Source organism: Kogia breviceps, chromosome 7, assembly GCF_026419965.1.
Source record: "Kogia breviceps isolate mKogBre1 chromosome 7, mKogBre1 haplotype 1, whole genome shotgun sequence".
Lineage (NCBI taxonomy): Eukaryota > Metazoa > Chordata > Mammalia > Artiodactyla > Physeteridae > Kogia > Kogia breviceps.
The window spans coordinates 6,178,061-6,200,782 of NC_081316.1; the positions used below are offsets into that span (position 1 = coordinate 6,178,061).

At 48.9% G+C, this 22,722-nt stretch overlaps 2 long non-coding RNA genes across 3 annotated transcripts in view; both read right to left on the reverse strand.

The window, feature by feature from the left end:
- Window positions 1–1,443: 1,443 nt before the first annotated feature.
- Window positions 1,444–4,052, reverse strand: LOC136794563 (uncharacterized). The gene is made up of 3 exons (XR_010841539.1): window positions 3,460–4,052; window positions 2,395–2,442; window positions 1,444–1,509 (listed from the first exon to the last, which is right to left on the reverse strand). It is a non-coding gene; the product is annotated as an uncharacterized lncRNA (long non-coding RNA).
- Window positions 4,053–6,755: 2,703 nt separating this feature from the next.
- LOC136794456 (uncharacterized) overlaps window positions 6,756–22,722 on the reverse strand; it is a 28,577-nt gene continuing 12,610 nt past the window's right edge. Inside the window, exons 2-5 of one of the 2 annotated variants that reach the window (XR_010841226.1) lie at window positions 22,424–22,625; window positions 17,827–18,032; window positions 16,311–16,456; window positions 6,756–7,289 (exon numbers count right to left, since the gene is read on the reverse strand). This is a non-coding gene — a long non-coding RNA (uncharacterized lncRNA). Of the gene's footprint in view, window positions 7,290–15,912; window positions 16,457–17,826; window positions 18,033–22,423; window positions 22,626–22,722 lie in introns of those variants that run through there. The other variant, XR_010841227.1, reaches the window with a different exon arrangement.

Here is a 22,722-nt window from a genome sequence, read left to right on the forward strand (position 1 = left end):
CAAAGGAATACGGGCAGAGACAACAGGCGTGTCAGTTCTGAGCCAAGGCCTTAACAGGCGCGGCGTATTTCTGCTCCCTCCCATGTGCTCCTGCCATCCACCACAAGAACATACCCGAGGTGGCTCCTGTTCCCAGGAAGATGGGAGCAAATAGACTAAACCTGAACCCAGTCCACATCCTGGGGCCAAGCTTAGTCAAGCTGCAGTCCAAAGCAGAAATGAGCCAACCACCCCACAAAGCTGTGAATGAGAAAGAAAGTTAATGCTAAATATTGTGAACCACAGAGTTTTGGGGTGGTTTGTTATACAGCGTTACCGCAGCGATGGCTGACGGATACAGACTCTACCGTTAGTGACTTGAACATCTGCTGTTTCTGTCACCCACCTGCCATTCACCTTTCCTCTCGTCACCACCTTTGGATGCCTCCTGAGAACCATTCCTCTCCATCTCTCAGTCCTGTGCTTTGAGCGGGGTGAAACTCACCCCAAATATATGTGCCTTTGGCCTTTATCAATGGAGCATCACAACCCCCAAACCACGATTGGTTCAGGAGAGACCTGTGCCAGGAATGCCGGGAGAAGCACAGACATTCTTTCCCAATGGACTTGAATCCAGGTAGGTGCAAGATTGGAAGTTCTGGAGCCATCTTACAACCAGACTGAAGGAGCCTATCTGAGAAAGGAGCCCGCCAAGGAGAAAGCAGAGCCTAGACAGGGTGAGAGAATGAAACCAGATGTCTGCTTTAAGCCCCTATGTGAAGCCATGCCTGAGGGCGAGACTGCCCTATGTACTTTCCAGTTATGTGAACTAAAAAAATTAAAAATCCGCTTTAAATTAAGCTGGTTAGGCTGAATTTTCAGTTACTTGCAACTGAAATATTCCTGACTCTTTAGAGGGGCTACCTTCCAACAAATCAACCCAGAAGCAAATCTCCCTTGGGTGGCTTTGGTACTCAGGGGAATGCTGCTCTAGGGGTTACAGAGGGGAAAAGAATCAGGCCATGAGCACTGCCCTCCAGGCATTTAGAGTACCATAAAGGAAAAGCCAAACCACTACAAAAGGTTTACCTGATCGTTCTGGAAATCAATAACATGCATTTGTTCTTTGCTTAGCAGCATCTGACGCTGTGTTTGCCACCTAGGCATCTTGGTCAACAGGTCCCTCTTTTTTTAAAAAAGTGTTATTTATTTTTGGCTGCCTTGGGCCTTCGTTGCTGTGCATGGGCTTTCTCTAGTTGTGGCTAGCGGGGGCTACTCTTCGTGTGGTGTGCAGGCTTCTCATTGTGGTGGCTTCTCTTGCTGTGGAGCACGGGCTCCAGGGCACAGGCTCAGTAGCTGTGGCTCACGGGCTCCAGGGCACAGGCTCAGTAGCTGCGGCCCATGGGCTTAGCTGCTCCGTGGCATGTGGGATCTTCCCGGACCAGGGATTGAACCCGTGTCCCCTGCATTGGCAGGCGAATTCTTATCCACTACGCCACTGGGGAAGTCCAACAGGTCCCTCTTTTAACACTTAAATCAGGATAGAAAATGAAAGAAGCAGGTGGGAATGAGGCTTTTATGGATCAGGCTCACCAGGAGACAGAGGCAGGGTTGCAGCGACCCAGGTGACTATAAGAACCATCTAGAGACATCCCCTGAAACTCCTCCATGAACAAAGGCTGAAATCTTAGAGGCTTGACACCTGCAGGGGCACTCTGGTAGCCCCCAGCCCCCCGGCATTTTCGTCCAGACCCATCACTATTAAGCCTCCAAGATGACAAGAATCTCATGGCAATTTGCTCATTTGTTGTTGTCGCTGTTGTGTTTTCCAGTATTTATGGAGGACATGAGGCTTTCGGGGTAACTTGGGTCCATTTCCTCTGGGAAGACATACAACAACCAATCAGCATCTTTCCCCCACTGACAACCCTTTGAAACAGGGCTGGAGGCAAAAGCCCCTAAAAAGAGATTCATACATGGAAAGGGACAGTGGATGAAGAATGCTGCCCCACACTACGCAGACTTAGGGGGAAAGGTTGTTGCACCAGGCAGTTTCATGCCTCTATGACTGTGGCCAATGAGGTTCTCCCTATAGGAATATCCTCCCCCGCCTTGTCTGCTTGCCTGCCCAAGTTCTAATTTACTTTTGCAATCGGTCCAAGCATCACCACTTCTGGAAAGCTGTGGTAGATTGTATTATTGGTCCAGATATTCACCCTCCCACCTGACCCTGTAGGAAGATTATACTTTCTGCTCTATTTATGGCCAACTTAACCACATGACTTGTTTTGGCCAATGTGGCATGAGTGAGCGTGACATACTACTCTGGAGCAGACACCATTACATGGCTCTGCCATCTCTATTTTCTCTTTGCCATTAAGGCCAGCCAGACCCACGTAGGGACAGCACCTTTACCTTTGGTTCCAGAATGAAGAGAGCATGCAGCAAAACCGCAGGAGACCTCTGGTGGACATGCATGTGAGAAAATAAAAACCTTGATTGTTTTTAGCTACTTGAGCCATTGGAGTCATTTGTTACTGCAACATAACGTAGCCCAAGCTGACAGATACACTCCCCAGTGCAGATTTCAGGAGCTTCCCCCTTACGTTACCATTGTATCTCATGAGCAATCCAGTTATATCATTTCACTGTGATAAAATCATTTACTGTCTTCTCAGTGGACCCAACACTCCTCATCAACAGAGGCCATGTCATTTTAACTAGGTTTCCCCAGTGCCTTGCACAAGGCACAGAACACAGTAAGCCCTCAAGAAACATGAATGAGTAAATAAATGGCCAAAAAATCCTAAAGCTCTGCAGTGCCCTTTCCTCCTCCAGGAGTGCAGCCCTCTCCTGAGGCCTTTTGCATGTTTGCACATAAACCTCTGTTTTCAAGGTGATACCAGGTGACAAAATTAACTCAAAGAACAAGCTGCTGCTAAACTGTATGAAACAGCTATCCTGAATAACAGGAATTCTGAGGAGCTGGACCTGGAGCGTAGAGGGCTTTCTGAAGGATGTCCTCAAGTTTCTAACGTCCAAGGCAACCGGATTCAACAACCCCAGTAGACTGGAGCAGAAGAGGGCCCAGGGGACACTGAACTGTCCACTCAGACTTCTCTTTGGGGGCTGATAGAGCTTGTTTACAAGGCAGTTTTCAAGAGCCTCTCCAGGGCAAGCTCTTAGCAGGTAACGCTGGAACCTGGAATTGCAACCCCCAGCCCTGCTGCCTCTCTCTCGGTGAAACTTCAGCCCAGGCAACCGCCACCTGGAAGCGAGGGCCCCAGGTCTGTCTCTTAGGGCAACATCCAGAATCATCCTCCAGCTAGGGGAAGGGCCTCAGAGGAGTGAGCCCACACCTTCCTTCCAGAGCAGGGTGTTCACAACTGGGAGAGCGCCGGACCTGACTTCTGAGTATCTCTCGCTTTTCATAATATTTATTTCTCACCCTACCTCTGTGTCCAACACACACCACCTTACCTCAAACCCTGCGTCAGACGCACTGCAACCCGGAGGAGAGAAACCCGGGCTAGGCCTTGCTGCCCAGTTCGCAGGGGCAGCGAATGCGTCTTCTTGGGTGCTGAATGGAACCAAACCACAATATTTACTTCCGGGTCGGGAGGGGGGCGGGAGGGGGGGGGGACACGTGCTTGGGTGATCAACAGAGTGGAAATCAGCTGGTGTTTAGGATCCATCTCCTCCTGCGGAGTTCCTGTTTGTTTTTCCACTGCCCTGTTCCAAGAGGGTGTACACCAAAGGGGCCGTGTGGACAGTCTGTGTGCCGCCCTACTCCCCCTCTGATGCCCGCACCCATGTGGACTCCGGAGGTGGGGTTGTGGGGCCCAGAGGAAAAGATAGGAGATTTCAATGCCATCGAGGGCAACCAGGTGCAGGATGGAGATACAAGAGTGTCCCATAGGGTGGACGGGGACACGGGGGCTGGGCCTGGCAATGACCTGGTGTGGGAAGCCACAGTCATTGGAGGGGGGGTGAGGGGAGGTAAGCGGGGTGCCTGGCAGGCCCGAGGGTGGCAAGCTCAAGGGGCAAGGCTGGGAGCCAACCTCCCACCCCCACCCCCCAAGTGCACGCTGCGGAATTTTGCCAGCACGAAGCAGAGTCACGAGCCGAGCCAGAGCAGCGGAGCGGGCAGGACATCATCAGCGCCGGGAGAGCACGCGCGCGTGGGTGGATGGGGGGGGCGGGGTGTTAAGGGGGTATCCTCGCATCTGACCAAACCCCTCGCCTACACCAGCTGGCAGCTGTATTCCGCATCCCTACTTCTCCTCGCCCCAAATGTAGGAAAACCCCGGAGCGTACGGGAGAGCCTTGGGAGGGACCGGGGGAGGGGGCTTCCCCGTCGGAGAGCCTCGTGCAGCGCCGGGGGCCAACCCCTCCCCCCGTGCCTCCCTCTCCTCCACCCCAGCCCCCCTCCTTCCCCTATAGCTCCTTGTCTCACAGATCCAGCTCCCCCGGCTCCGGCGCTCGCCCACGCGCGGGAGCTCTCGGGACGGAGGCGGCGCGCGCAGCGGCGCGAGGGCGGTGGCGCCGGGCGGGGCTGAGCGGGAGCGGGCGGGGGCGGGCGCCGCGCTCCTACGCAAGCAGCCGCGAGAGGGGATCCTGGGCGCAGGCCCCGCCCCCTCACGTGCCCGGGGCGCAGGGCCGCGTTCCGCCCGCGTGACCGGCAAGCTCCGCCCGGCCGCAGCCAAAGCTCGGCTCCCACGCGTCGGAGGGAGGCCGCGGCGGTGGGGCGGGCCGGCCCGAGCAGGCGGGGGGAAAGTCTGCTTAGTGCAGCCGCGTCCCCTCCCGAGGCCTTGGCACCGCCACCCTTCTCTGTCCCGGACTTGGAGGCCAGGGTTGCCGGCCAGGGTTGCCGAGCTCCATGCTAGCCCGGATGTGGGGGAACGGGATGGAACTCGGTGAAAGGAGGTCTCCCTTCCTTAACCCCCAACCCTCTGAGTTTCAGGGATGCAAGAAGGAGGCAGAGTAGGGGGACTCTTCCGTAAGGGAAGAGACGGTTCCAGATTTAAACCTAAGCTTGGCTTGGGAGGGAGGTGGGGAGAAGAGGTTTTGAAATGAGGGGGAGCCCGCAGCCCTCTTTGGCCTCCGTTACTTTGCCGACGCTGTGGCGTAGACGCCTCGGTTGGTCTCGACCGCCACACTGTGAGCTGGGTTGGGTCAGGTGCCCTGGCTTACTGGATCCTGTGCAGAGCACCGAGCTCAGCCCACGGGCGAGAATCTAATATCTGCATCCTTCCCGGGTCGGTGACCTCGCTGACTCCCCCGGCCCCCAAACCCCTCCCGGAAATGGCAGACGAAGCACCTGGAAAGAACCAGTGAGCACTGGACGCCAAGGACAGGCCAGGCGCCAAATTGAGTGTCCACAGCAACAGAGAAGGAAACCCGTCATCTGTGCCTTTGCATGGTGTCCTTAAGTGACCCATGTTCCTGCAGGGCGTCAGGTGTTGAGAGAGTCCATGCAGGCTTGTTGCTATCTTGAAACTTGTGTCTCACTGCTCGCTAGTTCCCGTGGCCGGTGAAACGGGGTGGGAGGGTGGCTCTGGAATGGAAATCCCTAAAGTAAACCATCTCAGGGAAAAGTGATAGATGATGTGGCACAGAGGGTGGGAGCAGGATGCCGGGAAACCACCAAGCGCTGGAGGAGGGGCAGAGGTGTGAGGGGGACAGGAGAGGACCTGCCTCTGACCCCACCCACCTCCCTGTTTCCCTGTGGGAAATCATGGGCTTGGTGTGGTCTCGTGAATGTGGATTATGTTCTCTAGAGCAGAGGTAATTCCCCAGGATGGTGGCTTTATGGAAGGCAAAACCTAAGTGTGTCCAGTTCTTCATGTGTTTGTTTCTGGGATGGCCAGGGAATGGAAGACATTTGGAGACAAGGAGATAGGTCCCCTTGGGCCGTGTGTCTAAATGTCAGTGTATCTGGACAATTGCCTTTCTACTCTTGGCTCTTGAGGAGGCCACTTGGCTCTCAACACTCACTTTATTAGGTATGAGGGTGGTCAATATAATTGAATAGCTACTGAGTGCCAGGCACTGTGGAGAAGCCAAAGGGAATGCCAGGTAATGTCCTTGACCGAAAGGAGTTTACATCTCATGGGGAAAGTCCTACCTACGTTCTTGAAATACATACTTAAGGAAATATGGGTGACTATATGAGGTTAAGAGCCAGCATGAGTGGTGTAGACAAGTGCTTCGATAGAAGGGGGAGAGCAATAGAGGCCAAGAAGCCAGAGGAGAATGGGGAGGTTTTGAATAAATGGACAGGAGCTGGGGAAGGTTTCCTAGGTGCTGAGAACTGCATGAGTAAAGGCAAGGAGGAAGGGATGGTGGTGGGCGGCCCACTGGTCAGGGAGAAGGCTGGTCTGGCTGGAACAAAAGATTTAGGGTTAAAGTCAAAGATTGCCTTAATGAGTGAATCTACAGAGGCCCAAAGCAGAAACTGTCAGTTTCCCCTGCAGCCTCTAGTTAAGCCAATACACTCTAAAGCTCAGCTCTGATCACATAAAACCCTCATTAGGGGGCTTCCTGGTGGCGCAGTGGTTGAGAGTTCGCCTGCCGATGCGGGTGACGCGGGTTCGTGCCCCGGTCCGGGAGGATCCCACGTGCCGCGGAGCGGCTGGGCCCGTGAGCCGTGGCCGCTGAGCCTGCGCGTCCGGAGCCTGTGCTCCGCAACAGGAGAGGCCGCGGCAGTGAGAGGCCCGCGTATCGCAAAAACAAAACAAAACAAAAAAAAAACCCTCATTAGGAGCATATGCTATGGCTCTCCATTGCCCAAACTCTATCATGGCGCTCCGGGCCCTTTGTCATTTATCCCAAACGTACCTGTTCAATCTTGCCTCCCATTCTGCCCTTTCAGGCCCACCGTAATCCACAGAACAACCCCGGGCCTCAAGCATGCCTTCTGCTTTCCCTCTTTTGTGCCTTTGCTCATATGCTTTTCCCTTTCTTTGGAATGTCTTCTCCTCCCTTGCCATTTCTACCCACTCATCCTTGAAGACACAGCTCAAGTGCCAGCTCATCCCACAGCCAGATGTAATTTTCATCTAAGTTCCCACAACACAGTGTACTCTATCTTGGCACCTCACATTCTACGTTGTATTACGGATATGGAGAGGCAGCAACTTTCACATTAGGTGCTGCTGATCCAATCAATTCTTGCCACCTCCATCAGTGTCAGTCTTATCCAAGCTACCATCGTCTCTTGTTTGACTGCCATGATAGCCTCCTGACCCGTTCAGTTGCTTTTCTCTTGCCCTCTTCAGTCGGTCTTCCACACAGCAGCAAGTGTGATCCTTTAAAAACATAAACCAGATCATGTTACTCTCCTGCCCCCAAGTCTACAATGGTCCCCCATCACAGTCAGATGTAATTTAAGATTAACATGACCTTCATGACCCTATGTCATCTGTCCCCATCTACCTTTCAGAGGCTCCCTGATTTCTAGCCACCTTGTTCTTCCTGTTTCTGGAGTATTCCATTTCTGCCTCAGAGCCTTTGTTCTTGTTGGCACCTCTTAATGGAGTGCCTTTCTTTTAGAATTTACAGGGTTCACTCCCTCACTTCGTGTTTCTGGTCAAATACCTTTTCCTTAGAGGTGTTCCCTGACTACCTTATCTAGAATAGGCCTTCCTGTCAGTCACTCTACATTTCCTTAACCTTTGCTTTTTTTTCTTACCTTTTCTTAAGAGCCATTACCACCGTCTGCACCATATTGTGCTTTTTCGGTTGTTTATTTATTTATTGTCTGGCACTATCATGAGAAGATAAGCTTCGTGAGGCAGGAACTTGTCTTGTTCACTGATGCAGAACAGTGGTTCCTCGCACATAGTAGGTGCTCAGTTTGTTAAATGAATGAGTGAATGGATCTTAACTGGTACTCAACTCTAAGCTCCTTGAGGGCAAGCACCATGTTTTATACTTGGGTCCCCTTCCCCAACTCCTGGCTTCTGTGCATGTAAGTCCACTCAAATGCTCATTGAGTGAATTTCAGATTCTGTAGAGAGTATCGCCATTGATTTTTTTCCCCCATTAATGTGACTACACCTGTTTAGGAGACATGAGGATATGGTCTTTACCTATTCTGTCACCTTTAAGGACAGAACATTGACCCCCGGAAGATCCACCAGATCACTGTTTCTCCATTGATGAGTTGGGACCCACATTTTGTGTGTGTGTGTGTGTGTGATGAAATAGAGCAAATGAAGGAATATCAGAGTGCATCACAAGTTGTAAAGCTAAGTATCATAGTTGGGTTTTATTTTATTTACTTGAGCCCAGCCGCTCCACGGCACGTGGGATCTTCCCGGACCGGGGCACGAACCCGCGTCCCCTGCATCGGCAGGCGGACTCCCAACCACTGCACCACAAGGGAAGCCCAAGGCTAAGTATTATAATATTTCAACTTTGTGTGTGTTATCTTCAGGTCAAGATATAAAATGAAAATCTTACTGTTGGCCATGGGCCAAAACTTTGAAAGGTCTAGATGCCCCATAGATGGTCATCTGTAGAATGCAGGCTTATAGTCTTAATAGTTAAATAGCTAACATTTATTGTGCATTAACTCTGTGCCAGGCAGTGTGTTACACACTTTCACATACATTACCTTATACAGTTCTTATAACAATTCTAAGGGCAGGATGCTGTTATCATTATTATTCCCATTTTACAGGGGAGGAAACTGAGGCTTCAAGAAATTAAGCAACTTGCCCATGATCAGGAAGGCAGTAAACAGTTGAGCTGATGGTCCACTTTCAGCACTCTCCTTAACTGCTATGCTACAATATCTCCAGCTTCATATGTCGTTTAATTTAATGAACTTCACTGAAAAAGCTCACCTTTTTTTTGTCCATAAAACAAGCACTACTTACCCAGCATTCCGACTGGAGATTTTTTCAGTAGCCAGTAGGAACCAATGAGAAATGTGGATTTTGGGGGCTTTTGCCCTGCCAAAGAGGAACACAGCCACAGACACCCCATAGCTTGGCAGGGAGGAAGATGGTGCTGTCCTGTCTTCAAATTTCCCTGGCAGGACCCCCCATTGGTTGAGCAAGAGATCCAGAGTCCATGGGGGCCCTGCAGATCAACCTCCAGGGGCACAGAAGGGAAGGGAGAAGTTGCGAAGTTCCTCTGAAGGGCCAAGTGGAGAATCCCCAGCTCCTCAGCCTCAGCGTCCAGACCAACACGGAGTCCCAGGGCCTGGAAATGCCAAATCTCGGCTCCTGCAGGACTTGACAGCCCTCCACAACTCTCACCTCTCCCCAGAGGACAAGATTTGAACGGGCCAAGTGGGGCACTGTGCAGTCTTGGGCCACACTGCAAGCCCCTCCCTTGGCCCTCTCTTTGTTCACCAGGCTGCCAAGGGAGGGAAACCAGGCCAGGAAAAGAACGGGCCCCCTCATCCACCTAGGCAATTGCAGCTTTGCCAGCACTTGGGGAGCTTCTCCGAGGTCAATAGGTCTTTATACAGGCTGGGGATTCAACTGTCTGAATTGCAGAAATGTGTTTGTTTCAGGGAAAGAAGTGGGGCCAGCAGTGACGGTGTGTATGTGTGTGTGTGTGAGAGCACGTGTGTGTGCGCGTGCGTGCGCGCAAGAAGGGAGGGGTAGAATGCAGCCTTCTGAAGGCACGTTCCTGCTGTGCACACTTGTCAGCCTTTGCAGGCAAATGTGTGACTGCAGTTGCGGCTAAAATATGAATGAATGTCGTTGTGTGCAGGTGCACGAATGACTGTAAGTTTCTGTGAATGAGTGCATTTGTGGTGAAGGGCGTCTGGGAGCCTTTGCAAGCTGGGGTAGTGGTTTGCAGGTGCCTGGTTGGCTGGAAGCATCCACATGATCAGTGTCTTTACCAAAGTCTGTAAGTGCTGGGTTAGGGGGAGAGAGGAACACTGGGTTTTCTCACAGCATCTCCCTTTTGCTGCTGCTGCCGCTGCTGCTGTGGCAGCACAAACCAATGGCAATTGTCTTGTCCTCCCTGACCCCTCAGAGAGGAAAGAGGGGAAGAGACAAGGAAAATCACATGGTCAGTCCATCCTCAGGTGAAGTTTCCTGCAAAAACCAGAAACTGTCCTTAGGTAAACTCTAGCCCTCCTAGCCCTCAGTGCTTCCCCCTGGGGCTGACAAGGGGCAGATGGGGTTTGGTTTTTTCTGCCCTGCACTCCCCTGACCTACTAGCCTGGCGTAATAGAATTATGCATTTTCTGTCCTTGTCTGAAAATGTGGAGGAGGACAAGATCTTACCCCTGTCTCTCTCTCAGCTAGATATCAGGGAATGAAAGGAACGGCCTCACTCTTTTAGGACGGAGTGATAAGCACCGATGATTGGGTGATGATGAATGGGAAACCTGACCTTGTGGGTGTATCAAAAAAAATTGAGGGCCCTCTTAATTTTGTCACGTTATTTAAGTACATCATGGAAGCTGCTTCTCCACCCAAGGCCCCCCACATCCCTTGTCATCCAGATGCTTCCCAAGAGGGCCCCTGGACACAACGGCCCTAATTAGTCCCCTCATTAACAGCCTCAGCAGAGGCCAAAGACTGAATGGGTCAGAGAAACCGAATTCTTTGTTCACTCAGAGGCACAAGTGCAGCACATTGGAGGAGAGTGGGTCAGGGTGAGAGGGTTGGGAAGCAAGAAATGTGGGCAATGAAGACTCCACGCAACTACTGTAAATTACCTCCTCTATCACCCACCTTTTTGCTTCTATGGGGGAGGCCCTCTCTATACTCCTGTATATAATTCATAGGTATGTCTGAAACTGTATAGTTGTAAAATAGACCAATTAGAACTGTATCGTGAGCTATGTGAGGGGGGCGATTGCTCCCCCATAAAAAGCAGATTTTTAATACATGCAGATTTTAATAATATAATCTAATTATCAGATTGAATATTTAAATCCCCCCCCCATTAAACTTCAGTCCGTTTCGGTGGGTGGCTGCTATGCCTTTTCTGCCAAGCAACCTTGAGAGGAAGGAAGATCTCAGAGCCTTTGCTCATGAATGTGCTGTCTCTGCTAAGTGTGAATGCCCTCGTGCTCTGTGTTTGTATGAATGGGGGTTACATGTGCCGGGCAGAGGCCACGTGAGACACGCGGGATGGGAATTATGTCTTAAAAAGGTGAACTGGAGAAAAATGAAGCGGTACAGTGTGCATGGCATAAATCTCCCCCTGGGCACCCCCTCTTCTTTATTACCCACCACCACTGAGGCACACCTGCTTTATTGCAATTAATTCCTGGCTTGGCAAATATCAATAGATCGATATCTGCACTGTGTTCCACCCTTCACCAGGACCACACTGCTAAAAGCAGAGAGCTGCAACACAAAAGATACCGCAGTCAGCTCAAGCAAGGGGTTATTTTTAGATCAGAAAAAAGAGAGGAAAGAAAAAAAAAGAGAAGCAGTTCTGGGTTTTTGCAATCTAATTTAGTCTCTTTTCTTAAGGAAAAAAAAAAAATCCCATCAATGGCATTTTCCATACAATCTGATTTCTATTTGGCTCCTAGAAAAAGAAGAAGAGATCTAGGGCTGAAAATTCTGGAGTTTTATGGCTGATTCCAGCTAGTAGCCTTTCTTCACCAGGCTCCAACTGAATTAATTTGATACTATTTTTGAAAGTCAGTGTTTCTAAGGGAGACCTAATGACGCACTGACGTCAATGCAGGTCAATAGCACACACTGCTGGAACTGGGCGTGCTACACCGAGCCAGAGCTGGAGCCTTTTCAAACAGCCCCAACTCTGCAAATATCCCAGCTTTGCAGGGGGAAAAAAAAGCCAGGGTTTGGTAGGCATTGAGACCCCCACCATTTTTACCGAACGCCCTCAAAATTGATGCATGTTTTCCTGATGGAAAAAAAAAAAGAAAAGAGGAAAAAAATCCAAACAGATATAATCAGACGCACTGCAGTGCAAAATAAATAAATAAATAAAAATTAAAAAAAAAAACATACCTGTCAGAGGAACCGTATGTAATCCGCACACAAACATTTACGCTCAGAATGCAATGCATATCATTAGGGTCTGTCTATATATAGCCCCCGAGAGTGTGTGCATCGGGACTTGGTCCCCAAACGGGGTTTTCGAACGTGGGTGATGAGTTCTTGCTCTGATCAGTTACTCAGGAGGTGCCTGAATGTATGGGGGTGGGAGCGTGGGAAGGGGGCTGCCTCCTCTCCCCCTCCTTTCTTCTCTTTCTCTCTCTCCCCCTCCCTCCCCGCTTACCTCCCCTCTCTTCTCCCTCTATCTCTCCCTCACTTCCTTTCTTTCTCTTCGTCCTCTCTCCTCCGGTCTCCCCCACCCTCTTTCTTACTCTCCCCCTCCCTCTCTCCTCTCCTTCTCTCCCCCTCCCTCTCTCTTCTCCCTCTCCCTCCAAGTCTGGCACTGAACGCGAACTGTTTTGCTTTGCTCTGGGAAGAGTGCAGACACAGAACGTGAAATCCCGAGCTTTTTTGCGTGGTGCATTTAAAACGCTTCCTTATTTATATTACCCTCATTCCCTCACCTCTCCCACCCCCTCACCAGTCCTTCCAAATTTCCCTAGAAATCTCTGTGAAGCGTGCGGAGGGGAAAACATTTGCACAAAAAGTGAAGGAGCTCGCCAAGGTAGGTTATACCGTGCACTGTCTTGTGTTTGGCTTTTGCAAAGTTTATGATGTCAGTTGATGGATGTTTGGAGGACTGGAGCTGTATGACTGGCCATGATTACTGTCTATTTCATTGAACAATTATATTTGTACAAATCGCCTTGACTTCTTGAGCAGGCTTTGCTGGGGTTGGGCGTGTGTGTGGTTTTTGCAACAGTCATGCCAGCTGGAAGACAATTCTGTGGTGTTAAACTAGGGAGGGGATGCTGTCTCTCTGCCCCCACCCTGATGTTTCGTGGTGGAGGGATGGAGGGGCATTCTGTCGTGGGCAATTTGTCCACTTTGTCATATTTGGGATGGATTCTCATTCACTAAGTGTTTTCATTCTTATGATTATTTTGCATACGAAATTTTAGTTCCGTAAAGGCTTCGTGAAGTCAGAGCAAAGTGGGGGAGTGAGGGGAGATGAAGAGAGTCGGGGCATATGGTGGTGGCGATGGTAGTGGTAACATTTCTTGCATAGAGAATTTAATCTCTCTTCCCATTATTTGGAGAAATGCTAAGTCTTCAGTGGGTGCAAGCAAAATAATTTTTTTAAACCCTTAATAGCGGGTAAAATGAAATTAAAGAGAAAAAAAACACACCACGTTTCTATTGCAAGAGCAAAAACTGCTACAGCTCACAACCACCTGTAGAGGGAAATCTCTGTGCATGATTTCTTAGGGCCGGTTGTGTGGAGAAAAAACCGCCGGAAAAGGCGCCTTGCAAACTTTGCAGCTTGAAGACAAGAGAGGCTGAACTCCGCAGGGTGGAGGGTTAAATCGTGGCGGCGGCGGAGGGAGAGGCTGGCGCGCGGCCAGGGCCTCTCAGAGTCTGGGAAGCCACGGAGTTGGCCTCCTTGCTTTGGGGGTCTGGTGCTGGGATGGGCCCAGCTTGAAGTGGAGAAGGTCCATAAATGTGGGCGCGGGCTTGCAGGGCGTGTGTAGTAGTGCTGGGGGCGGGAGGGGACGTTCTGCGAGGGCAGGGGTTGGGTGGTGCCTGGTGCCATGAGGCGATGGCGGGGTCAGAGGCCGGTTTCTCCAGCAGAGCCCTGGTTTCCCTACTGCTGCACAAAGCAGGGTGGTTACCAACAAGTGTTGCTCCTGAGAAGATTAGTTTTGACAGAGACTTCAAGGGGTTCTCTAATCTGGGTAAATCCACCAGGGCTTTATCGTGTGTAGCAAAGAGAGTCATTCTTTGTTAGGAGGGAGCTTTGGGGAAGAGAGGTGGAGGGACAGGGAGAGGGGACTTTTGAACAGCAGCCATTTGACCTTGGGGGCCAGAGTTCAACTCCTCCAGAGGGTTGAAAATGCTGAAATGGTACCCCTTCTCCCACCCCCATATCTTTCATCCTGAGCTTTAGGTTTAATAGGGAAAATTCTGCGCCTGGTGTTGGTCAAATGTCCTCGATGGGAATTCCATGTGTCTGAGAGCAGGGGGGGTTTTTTGGTGTTTTTTTTTTGTTTTTTTTTTTTTAATCTAGGGAAGCAGGCAGCACTCTCAGCAGTAGTACTGTGTTTTCCCAGCAAATGATCTTCTAGGAAAGCGGAATCACCTCCACTCTGATGAGCAGCCACTTCCGGGAGGTGGAACACAAGTCTCTTTAGAGGGGAGAATTCACCCCTAGCCTATGGCCTTTAAATATAGACCTTGGGGTGCCATTTGAATGTCTGATTAACATGCACTTGGAAATATGGGAAAGATAAAAGGCAAAGATACTTTGGTGGGCTGGTGGTGGCAAAGACCACCCAATGGGGCTGTGATTCTGAAGCTGTGAGTTAGTGGCTGTTTCCTCTTCGGGAGCTGGCTGGGTTACCAAATTAACATGAGAAGTGAATCTTGTTCAGCGGAAGTGATGGGAGATTGGGGGAGGGTACTTGGAAGTTAGAATCAGCAATGCCCTTGTCACCGCATGGCTCCAGAGCTAGAATAACCCAAAGGCAAAGAAATGGGGCTGGAGGTGAGATGGGGGCACGGGCTGGCACTGAGCCTGCTGTTGGTATGAAGCACTCTGTCCAGCTAAAGAAAGCAGAGGGGATGGCGACTCCATCCTTATGGACCTGCCGGTGTGGAGTCAAAGCAGGCCAGCAGGCCTGACACCCACTGTCCACATCACTTAAGGGCCTCGTTCGTGAGACTCTCCCCTCATTTCTTGTCCAGTGGTGGAAGGGGATAGTCTTTCACAGCCTAGGAGGCAGTGGGGTCACTTGTGTCACTCCTTTCAGAAGGAAGTCAAAATTGTTTTCTGTTCTTTACCTCACTCAACAAGTGTTTGTCTTCTTCTGATATAAAGGGAGAGGAGAGTGGTTACAAGAAAAACTGGTCCTGGAAATAGAGCCATGTGTCCCCACGGTCCCCCAAACCCATCAGGATAGCTCCCCACTCTTAGCTGTGGTCTCTTGAGGACCAGGTTCCAGAAGGACACCATCGTCACCCTAGCCTTATAGGTGTTTCGTGTCAGTCAGCCAGCCCTCCTCATCCCCACCCCGTCCCCGAGATACATATAAAGACCGCCTCTGTCAGGTTCTACCAGGCGCCCAAGCACATCACATGCAAACACTTATGTGCAGTGTACATGCACATGTGTGTGCCAAGACCACAACAACACCCACATGTGCGTGTGTGTGTGCGTGCGTGTGTGCGTGTGTGTGTGTGTGCAGAGTTCTCTCCACACATGAGCTCACGAACAGCACACGAAAGACTGGACTCTCTTCATCTCTGTCAAGTGTGAAGATGCCAACGGAGAAATGCCACTTCCAGTTTAGGGGTGGATCTGACGTCCCTGAGTGTATGTGGTGAACCTGAATTTGCCTGGGGTTTCCTCATATTCATTCAGGAGTGTCAGTTCCCCCTTCGCTCAACGTTGGAGGCCATTACTGCAAGCAGATGCTCACCCGCTTAGGAGAAGAATCAAGTCCAAGTTTTCCCTTCATTGTCTTGGATGAGCTCTAGTGCTTCACCTCTGTTTCTCAAAAAAAAAAAAATAAGGGTAGGAGCAGGGCCAGCTACGTAATTCATGGGCCCAGTATAAAATAAAAATGTAGGGCCCCTTGTTCAAAATGCAGGAAAAAAGTGATGTTAAAGGTACTAAAATTTAAAGCTTTTTTCCTTGAGTCTCTCTCTCTCTCATCTTGTCATGATATTTTTTATTTGCTGTTTAATGTCATGCTAAATAAAAATAAAAAATTTCAATTATTAGCATGAGTTTTACCATCCATTCTTATATTGTGCCACACTAGTTTTAAATGCAAATGTAAGAGCATTTAATTCATTTGCAGGGTCACCAAAATCACACAGTTTGTATTTCATAGGTTATACATGCATATGTATTCAGTCCTTACCAGAACAATGGACACGTTGAACAAAATGAACTCAACTGCTTTTATCTGACTTCTAATATGTGAACGTTCTACCAGCATCTCTGACTTCAGCTTGCTGATGAGTAAGGAAGGACTGGAAGGAGAAGGAACTATGGGCTGCCCTATCCTTCCCTTTCCTTCTACGTCATCCTTTTCAGTATAGGTGGTTGGCAAGTAGAGGGAAGGAATGTGAGTAAGAAGTGATAGGATAGGGTTCCTTGGTCATTAGTGTTTCATAGAACCCCACTGCCTTCTTTCTACATTTAAGCAAGTTCTGGTTTCAACAGAATGACCTCTTGGTGCTGTCTATGGCCCCACTTTCTCATAGACTCACCTTTGACTTGCTTTGCATCTTACTGGGCTCCCACTGGAATTCTGTGCTCTTGGGGTACTGCCAACCCAATGGGGCAGCAAGAAACGGTAAACACATATATGGCTTGTGTCTTCTCTACTCGTGCATTCTCCATTGTCCCAGAGACTCTACTTACAAAACACAAGTGCAAAGATAAAATTATTAAGAATTTCAAGACAATGACAGCAGAGGATTAAACCAAGCACTCAGCCCTTCTGAGCACAGGGCCATATGTGAGTACACATGTCACACACCCGTAAAGCCAGCCTAGGCAGGAAGAGGTGAAAAGTAACCCAGATCCCAGACTGAGAACACGGTTGCTCATTTTCCTTCATCAAGCAAATAACCTATCTGCAGCAAAAGACTTCAGCAGGCTCCATTTTTCATCCATTGGGGTTTTCTTCTCCTCTAACCAAGTCTCACTCTGTGAAAAGTCCACCGTTTGTGGGTGACGGTATCACAGCTTTGAAGAGAGAATTCGTCTGCAGATATCTCCCTGGTCTGCTGAAGCCTTGGATTAGAGTCTGGGCCTTGGAAATGAAGCATCTATCCAATCCCCACCCACCACTTTTGAGCTTGGCTCCATCAAGCAGATCTTCTGCCTGATATGTACTTAGGTCTCACCATCTACAAACAAATACAAAAAATACTTAGCTTGCTTTGTGAATAATTTTGCTAATTACTTAGTACTTATTAATTGTTATTTATCTCACCACTGCTCCAAAGTCTGCCCAGGGATCTCTTGGTCTAGGATGATAGTTTCTCAGCAATGACTTTGGCACTACATTCAATTGATGTTGACATGGAAGAATTAGGGTTTGAGGCTCAAAGGGTCAAGAGGAAGACAGTCCTATATTCCTGATGGACCCCAGAAGAAAGGGAATGTTTTCTTCCATCATCAACTGCCTCCCTACTTCTTTCCCTCGAAGGAGCAAAGCTAGAGGGCGCCTCAGAAATGTGAGGTGGACTAGAATGGAAATAAGATGGCATTAAAAATGCATTCAACATGGCGAACAAAGACACTATGGACCCTCCGTCACTGAATCGGGGACTTTAAGACTTGAGTTTTTCAACCTTAACCTAGTTTTTCTTTCTTCCTAGTCCTTCAGGTGACAGCAACACCCTTTTGTGAAATATTTAGCTTGGACTTAGCTACTGAGAATACCTAGAGAAAAGAGGAAAAGGAGTTACTCTTATTTATTCTTTTATATAACCTTGACTAGACTTGGAGGCAGCTGCAGTGACAGCCCAAGTTAGTGGATTGAAAGACCAATCAATGAATGATTACTTACTGTTTGTGAATGAGCCTAGCACAGTGCTTAACCCATGGTGGGTGCTTAATAAATGCTAGCTGACTCTGAGTATGTCTCATTATTGTGGCAATATGTTATAGTGAAAGAGCCAGGGATTTGGTATCAAACCACACAGATTCAAGAAACCAAGTCGATGTATGATCTCAGGCAAATTATGTAGCTTCTTTGTGACTTGCTAACCTCACCTAAGAAGTGGGAGTATTGGGCTCCCCTGGTGGCGCAGTGGTTGAGAGTCCGCCTGCCGATGCAAGGGACACGGGTTCATGCCCTGGTCCGGGAGGGTCCCACATGCCGCGGAGTGGCTAGGCCCGTGAGCCATGGCCGCTGGGCCTGCGCGTCCGGAGCCTGTGCTCTGCAATGGGAGAGGCCACGACGGTGAGAGGCCCGTGTACTGCAAAAAAAAAAAAAAAAAGTAGGAGTATTCACATTATAATGCCTATTGAGGATGAAATGGGAACTGAGGTGGCTTATCCAAAAGCACTCTTCTACATACGTGATACATGTGTCTGCACATATGTGTGTGCACAGAGGCAGATGTTAAATTTTTTAAAACCCTGCCTTCCTGTCTGTCTCACCTCACTCAGCCGTAGAGGTAGACATAGGTCTCTGATAGGCTAGACTCTCACAGCGTCCTGAGTATAGCGATGAATAGTTCAGGCTTTGCAACCAAACATAGCTGGGCTCAAATCTTGACTCCTGTATTTGGTTGGTTATGTAACTTTTCACCAGTTATTTAAACTCTCTAAGTCTTGGTTTCTTGACACTTAAAATGAGAGTAATAATAGGACCCACCTCAAAGAGTTCTTATAATGATTTGTTGAATTATTTGCAGAGGGCTTGGCACAGAGCCTGGCATACACCAAGTATCTGATGTATTACTAACATTTTTTATTGTTGTCTTAATTATTATACCTCTGGCCACTGACGGGCCCAAGGAAGCAACAGAAAAGTGACTTGGGAGGATCTTCTCATGGCATGTTGTGGGATGGCATTTCCACCATATGCCTTTCTTTCCTGGGTCGATTCTTCCTTTTCTGAAGCTGGCAGAGTTGTTCTTAGACCTTTTCACATACTCAGGTACTCCTCTTGGGAGATGCTGGGTAAAATCTACCTCCCCTCTCCTTACCCTACTGAAAGTCAAGGGAACTATTCTCATTGACCCTGCCAAGCAAGGGACAGGCCTGGGAAGCTTCCCTGGACCTTTCCCGTCAGCTCAGAGCCCATAACCCTTTTCCCACAGCAGCTCACAGTCCTAAAATTGGAGGCACCCAGGTAAGGAGAAAGGGGCCCAGTTGATACTTAGCACAAGTCTGGACCTCAAGAGTATGGGTGTAAGAAGATCATCTGCATCTGACTCACTGGAGCCAAGGGACAATACTCAAGTCTCCTCCTCTCCACTGGAGCAGATGTTCCAAGTCCTCCTTGGACATTGTGAGAGTCCCTCAGTGATTCCTTGGGGGCAAGTATGACTATCTACTCCTCATCCAGGTCTTGATTTTCGATGACCTCATTCTCTAATAGAGACCAGAAGAAAGTAGTAACTTACCCAGTCCCCATGGACTCATCAACATCATGGAGGGTCCACTCCACTAGTATAGAGCAGGCCATATACTAGTCTCTGTAGATTCAGAGATAATTAAGACATGGATCCTGCTTGCCACCATGGTACTAATAGTCCAAAAGGTGAAAGAGGCCTTTAGCAGCCCACATTCTTCTTTCAGTAAGCCCTACACCCACCCTGATTTATTATGAACTTATAAAGCCCTTGCCTGACCAATAAGCCACCATAGGCTTCCTTTCCCTGCTGCAAACTTGTATGTCCTGTGTCCCACTATATCAGGAATCCTTTCATCCATGAGTTTATATGAGCGTGTTAATGGGTGTGGATGTACCAGGTGGAAAGAAAAAGAGTTTATCCGTTAAGATCCAGGTTCTAGTTCCAGAGACTTGGTAGTATTGGGGGATGATGCCAGGTTTTTATGGCAGTTCATCCTATTGCAAGCCCGCAGGCTGATTATGTTAGGGTTCTTGGGTCCCAGAATTATAGGACTTACTCATACCACCACATCTTGGCTATTAAGAATGACCAAGTCTGAGAAGGGAGTGGCTTCACCTACCCTCACTCTAGGGCAGCAGTTAGTATCCCAATTCACTCCGAGGGTGATTTGCTTCTACTTATTTTTCTATATTGAATTCGCTTAGATTTGGAAAACAAAATCGTTCAGGGAGGTGCTGTAAGAGAAAAGAGCAAAACAGCCACTATCCCTCCCTAAAAACGTTTCTTTAGCCACTTCCTCCAAGACAAGAGGATTTCTCCTGCTCTACATTAACCTACTGATGTATAAGCTCTCAGACTTTCAAAGGCTAACCACCCACCACCTATGTAGCTGGTGAGCTGGATATTTGGGAACAGAAATCAATGAGCTCATTCCCTAGCTTGCCCTGTGAGCTGGTGCAAGCTGACTCTCCCTCCCGGCTTTAGTTCCTGACACAGATTAGAAAAACACCTCCCTTTTTTTTCTAGAAGGTGGGGTCTTGAGTACTAGTAGCCTCCTTCATCAGCAACCACTGTATTCTCTTATCTGACCCCCAGCCTTCAGACACCCTGTGATCAGAAAGCCTGACTGAACCAGAAGTCAGTTCGGTTCTAGTCCAGGCTCTGCTGCTCTAACCTAGTGGACTTCGGTAATTCATTTGGCCTCTTTTGACCTCATCTCTAAAACAAGGGGTCAGAGTCCACCCGCTCTATAATTTATGCAATCTCATGACTGTTGCTCAGAGCAAGTTGAATAATTCTTTTCCTTAAGGAGCTCCTCGGGTGTTTGGAGGGGTGGGCATGCGTGTGTTAAAGGTACTGTTATCACAGTCTTCTTTTACGGCCCTGGAATGGAGGGATCAGGGGTTCCTCAGGCCTCAGGCAACAGGTTTCTCTGGGCCTATCAGTCCCTGTGATGTCTGGCCTTCCTCAGACTCTCCACAGCAAATATAACACCAGACTGAATGTGGATCCCTTTTCATTTGGGATCTATACATGCCCAGTCCCCTGCCAGCACCTTGGAGATCCTTTTCCATGAAGAGGAGAGAATCTAGCACAGGGCTCAGAGCATGAGCCAGATAGCCTGGATGAAAATCCTGCCTATTTAATAGACTCTGAGACCTTGGACAAGTTCAGTCACCTCCCTGTTTCCTCATCTATAAGATGGGAATAATACTAGTACCCCCTCCTAGGGTTACTACAAGGAGTAAATGAAGACGTATGAAGTGCTTCAGGACACTGTCTGGTGTATAACAAGTGCTCAATGAATGCTTTCGATTATTATTAGCGTTTCCCCCTTTCTTAAGGCATCTCTGCCCCTAATACTCCACCCCTTGGGGTCCCTTGGGAGACTGTCACGCATTTGAAGGGGATTTCAAGGAAAACATAAATACCCTGTAACCCGTTTGGCGCTGGAGGGCTCTAACCAGGATGCAGATGAAGCAAGCTGCAGCATGATGAAGGCTGGTCCCTGCTGGTGGCTTGGTACCTACTTGTTTAAGTAAACTGGGCCACAAATCCCTAATCAGAATGAACTCTTCATATGCATGACCTCCAGGTATAATCAAAACATTAGTAATTCTCCTGTTACAATCCAGACCAAAGTTTTGTTTTCATTTGTGACTGAACATTTTTCAAACCAGTTGGAACCAATCTGCTAATACTGTTGGCCCAGGGCAGCAAGTTATTTCATGAGTCAACACATTTGGTGTCAGCCCTAGAGATGAGGGGATGAGAAGACAGGGTAGGAGGGACCTGGGACAAGCTTGCGCCTTCTTCCTGTAGCCAGTGGTTCTCAGGCTCTTCAAGGCAGTATCAGCTTTTCTCCTTCTTGTCATCAGAAACCTACCTTCTCACTGGACAGCTTCCCTCTGTTGACTTCAGGAGTGGAGGGTAGTAGAAGAGTCAAGCTCATGGAGTGATTGAAGGCAGAGCCTTCGTCATCTATGATTGAGGAGAAGCGCCTCCTCTGATGTTAGCTGTACAGCCTCTGCTTCTCCTACCTGGCCCAAGCCCCTATGTCAAAGGAGCCAACACTGACCCTTAGCCAGAGTTGGGTGAACAGAGCCAAGCAAAGTTACAGATCAGGGTAGATGGAGTCATAGCTTGAGAGCTGCTGATAATATCCATTACCTACCCCTGGCCCCCAGATTACTCTTAATGGCAGTTCCCAAAGAGTCCTTTCTTTTCTAGCATAGGGCCTAAAGAATTCTACTCTTGAACGAGGTCCCCAGCTGTCAGCCTTCCAGTTCACCCACAAATTCTAAATCCAATGAAATTTCCAAAGATGTAATGAGTCCCTTTTGTTCTCTGTGGCTTGGCCAGGTGTTAGTGGGATTATCTTAGAGACAGAAAAGGAGGTAAAGAGCTTCATCATGGTGGTAATTTTTTCCTCCCAAGGCAGGTTGCACTTACCCTATAGAAATGAGACAATGGAATGAGAAGGAACATCAAATGCTTCCATTGGGCTTGGGTGGGACTTAACAAGGTATGTGCCACTGCCCAGGCTCCCCTTACCCTTGGAAACATCCCCTGATGCTGAAGGGAGCTCCACAATTGTCTGTTCTGGAGAACCCAGCTAGGGCTCAAAGAGGGGTTGCTCTGTATTTCAGAATACAGCTAATACACTGGCTTAGGGAAGGGTATTAGCCCCTCCAAGGCCCAGCTTTTCAACTTGAAAATGGAAATTGTAAAGGAACTATTTCACTGAGTTACTGTAAGGACTACATGGGATAATGTATACATACCTCTTCGCACAGCACCTGAGGCTTGTCAATACTCAGTAAATCTCAGCTGTTGTTACTCTTGATACCGTACCAGCAGGAGGAGGGAGAATAGCACTCATACGTTCTTAAGCTTCCTGAACGGCAAGTCTTCATCTTATTCTGGCTTCCTCCTGAGCTAGGCATCATCCTGTAAGTACGTGAGGCACAGAGCCCCTCGGGTACCCTAAAAGAAAGGAGGCCACTATTAATCAAAACCAGGATGTGAGCAAATGTTAATTGTAAGACAGACTGGAAAGATCTCCCACCATCTCTTGGGGCTC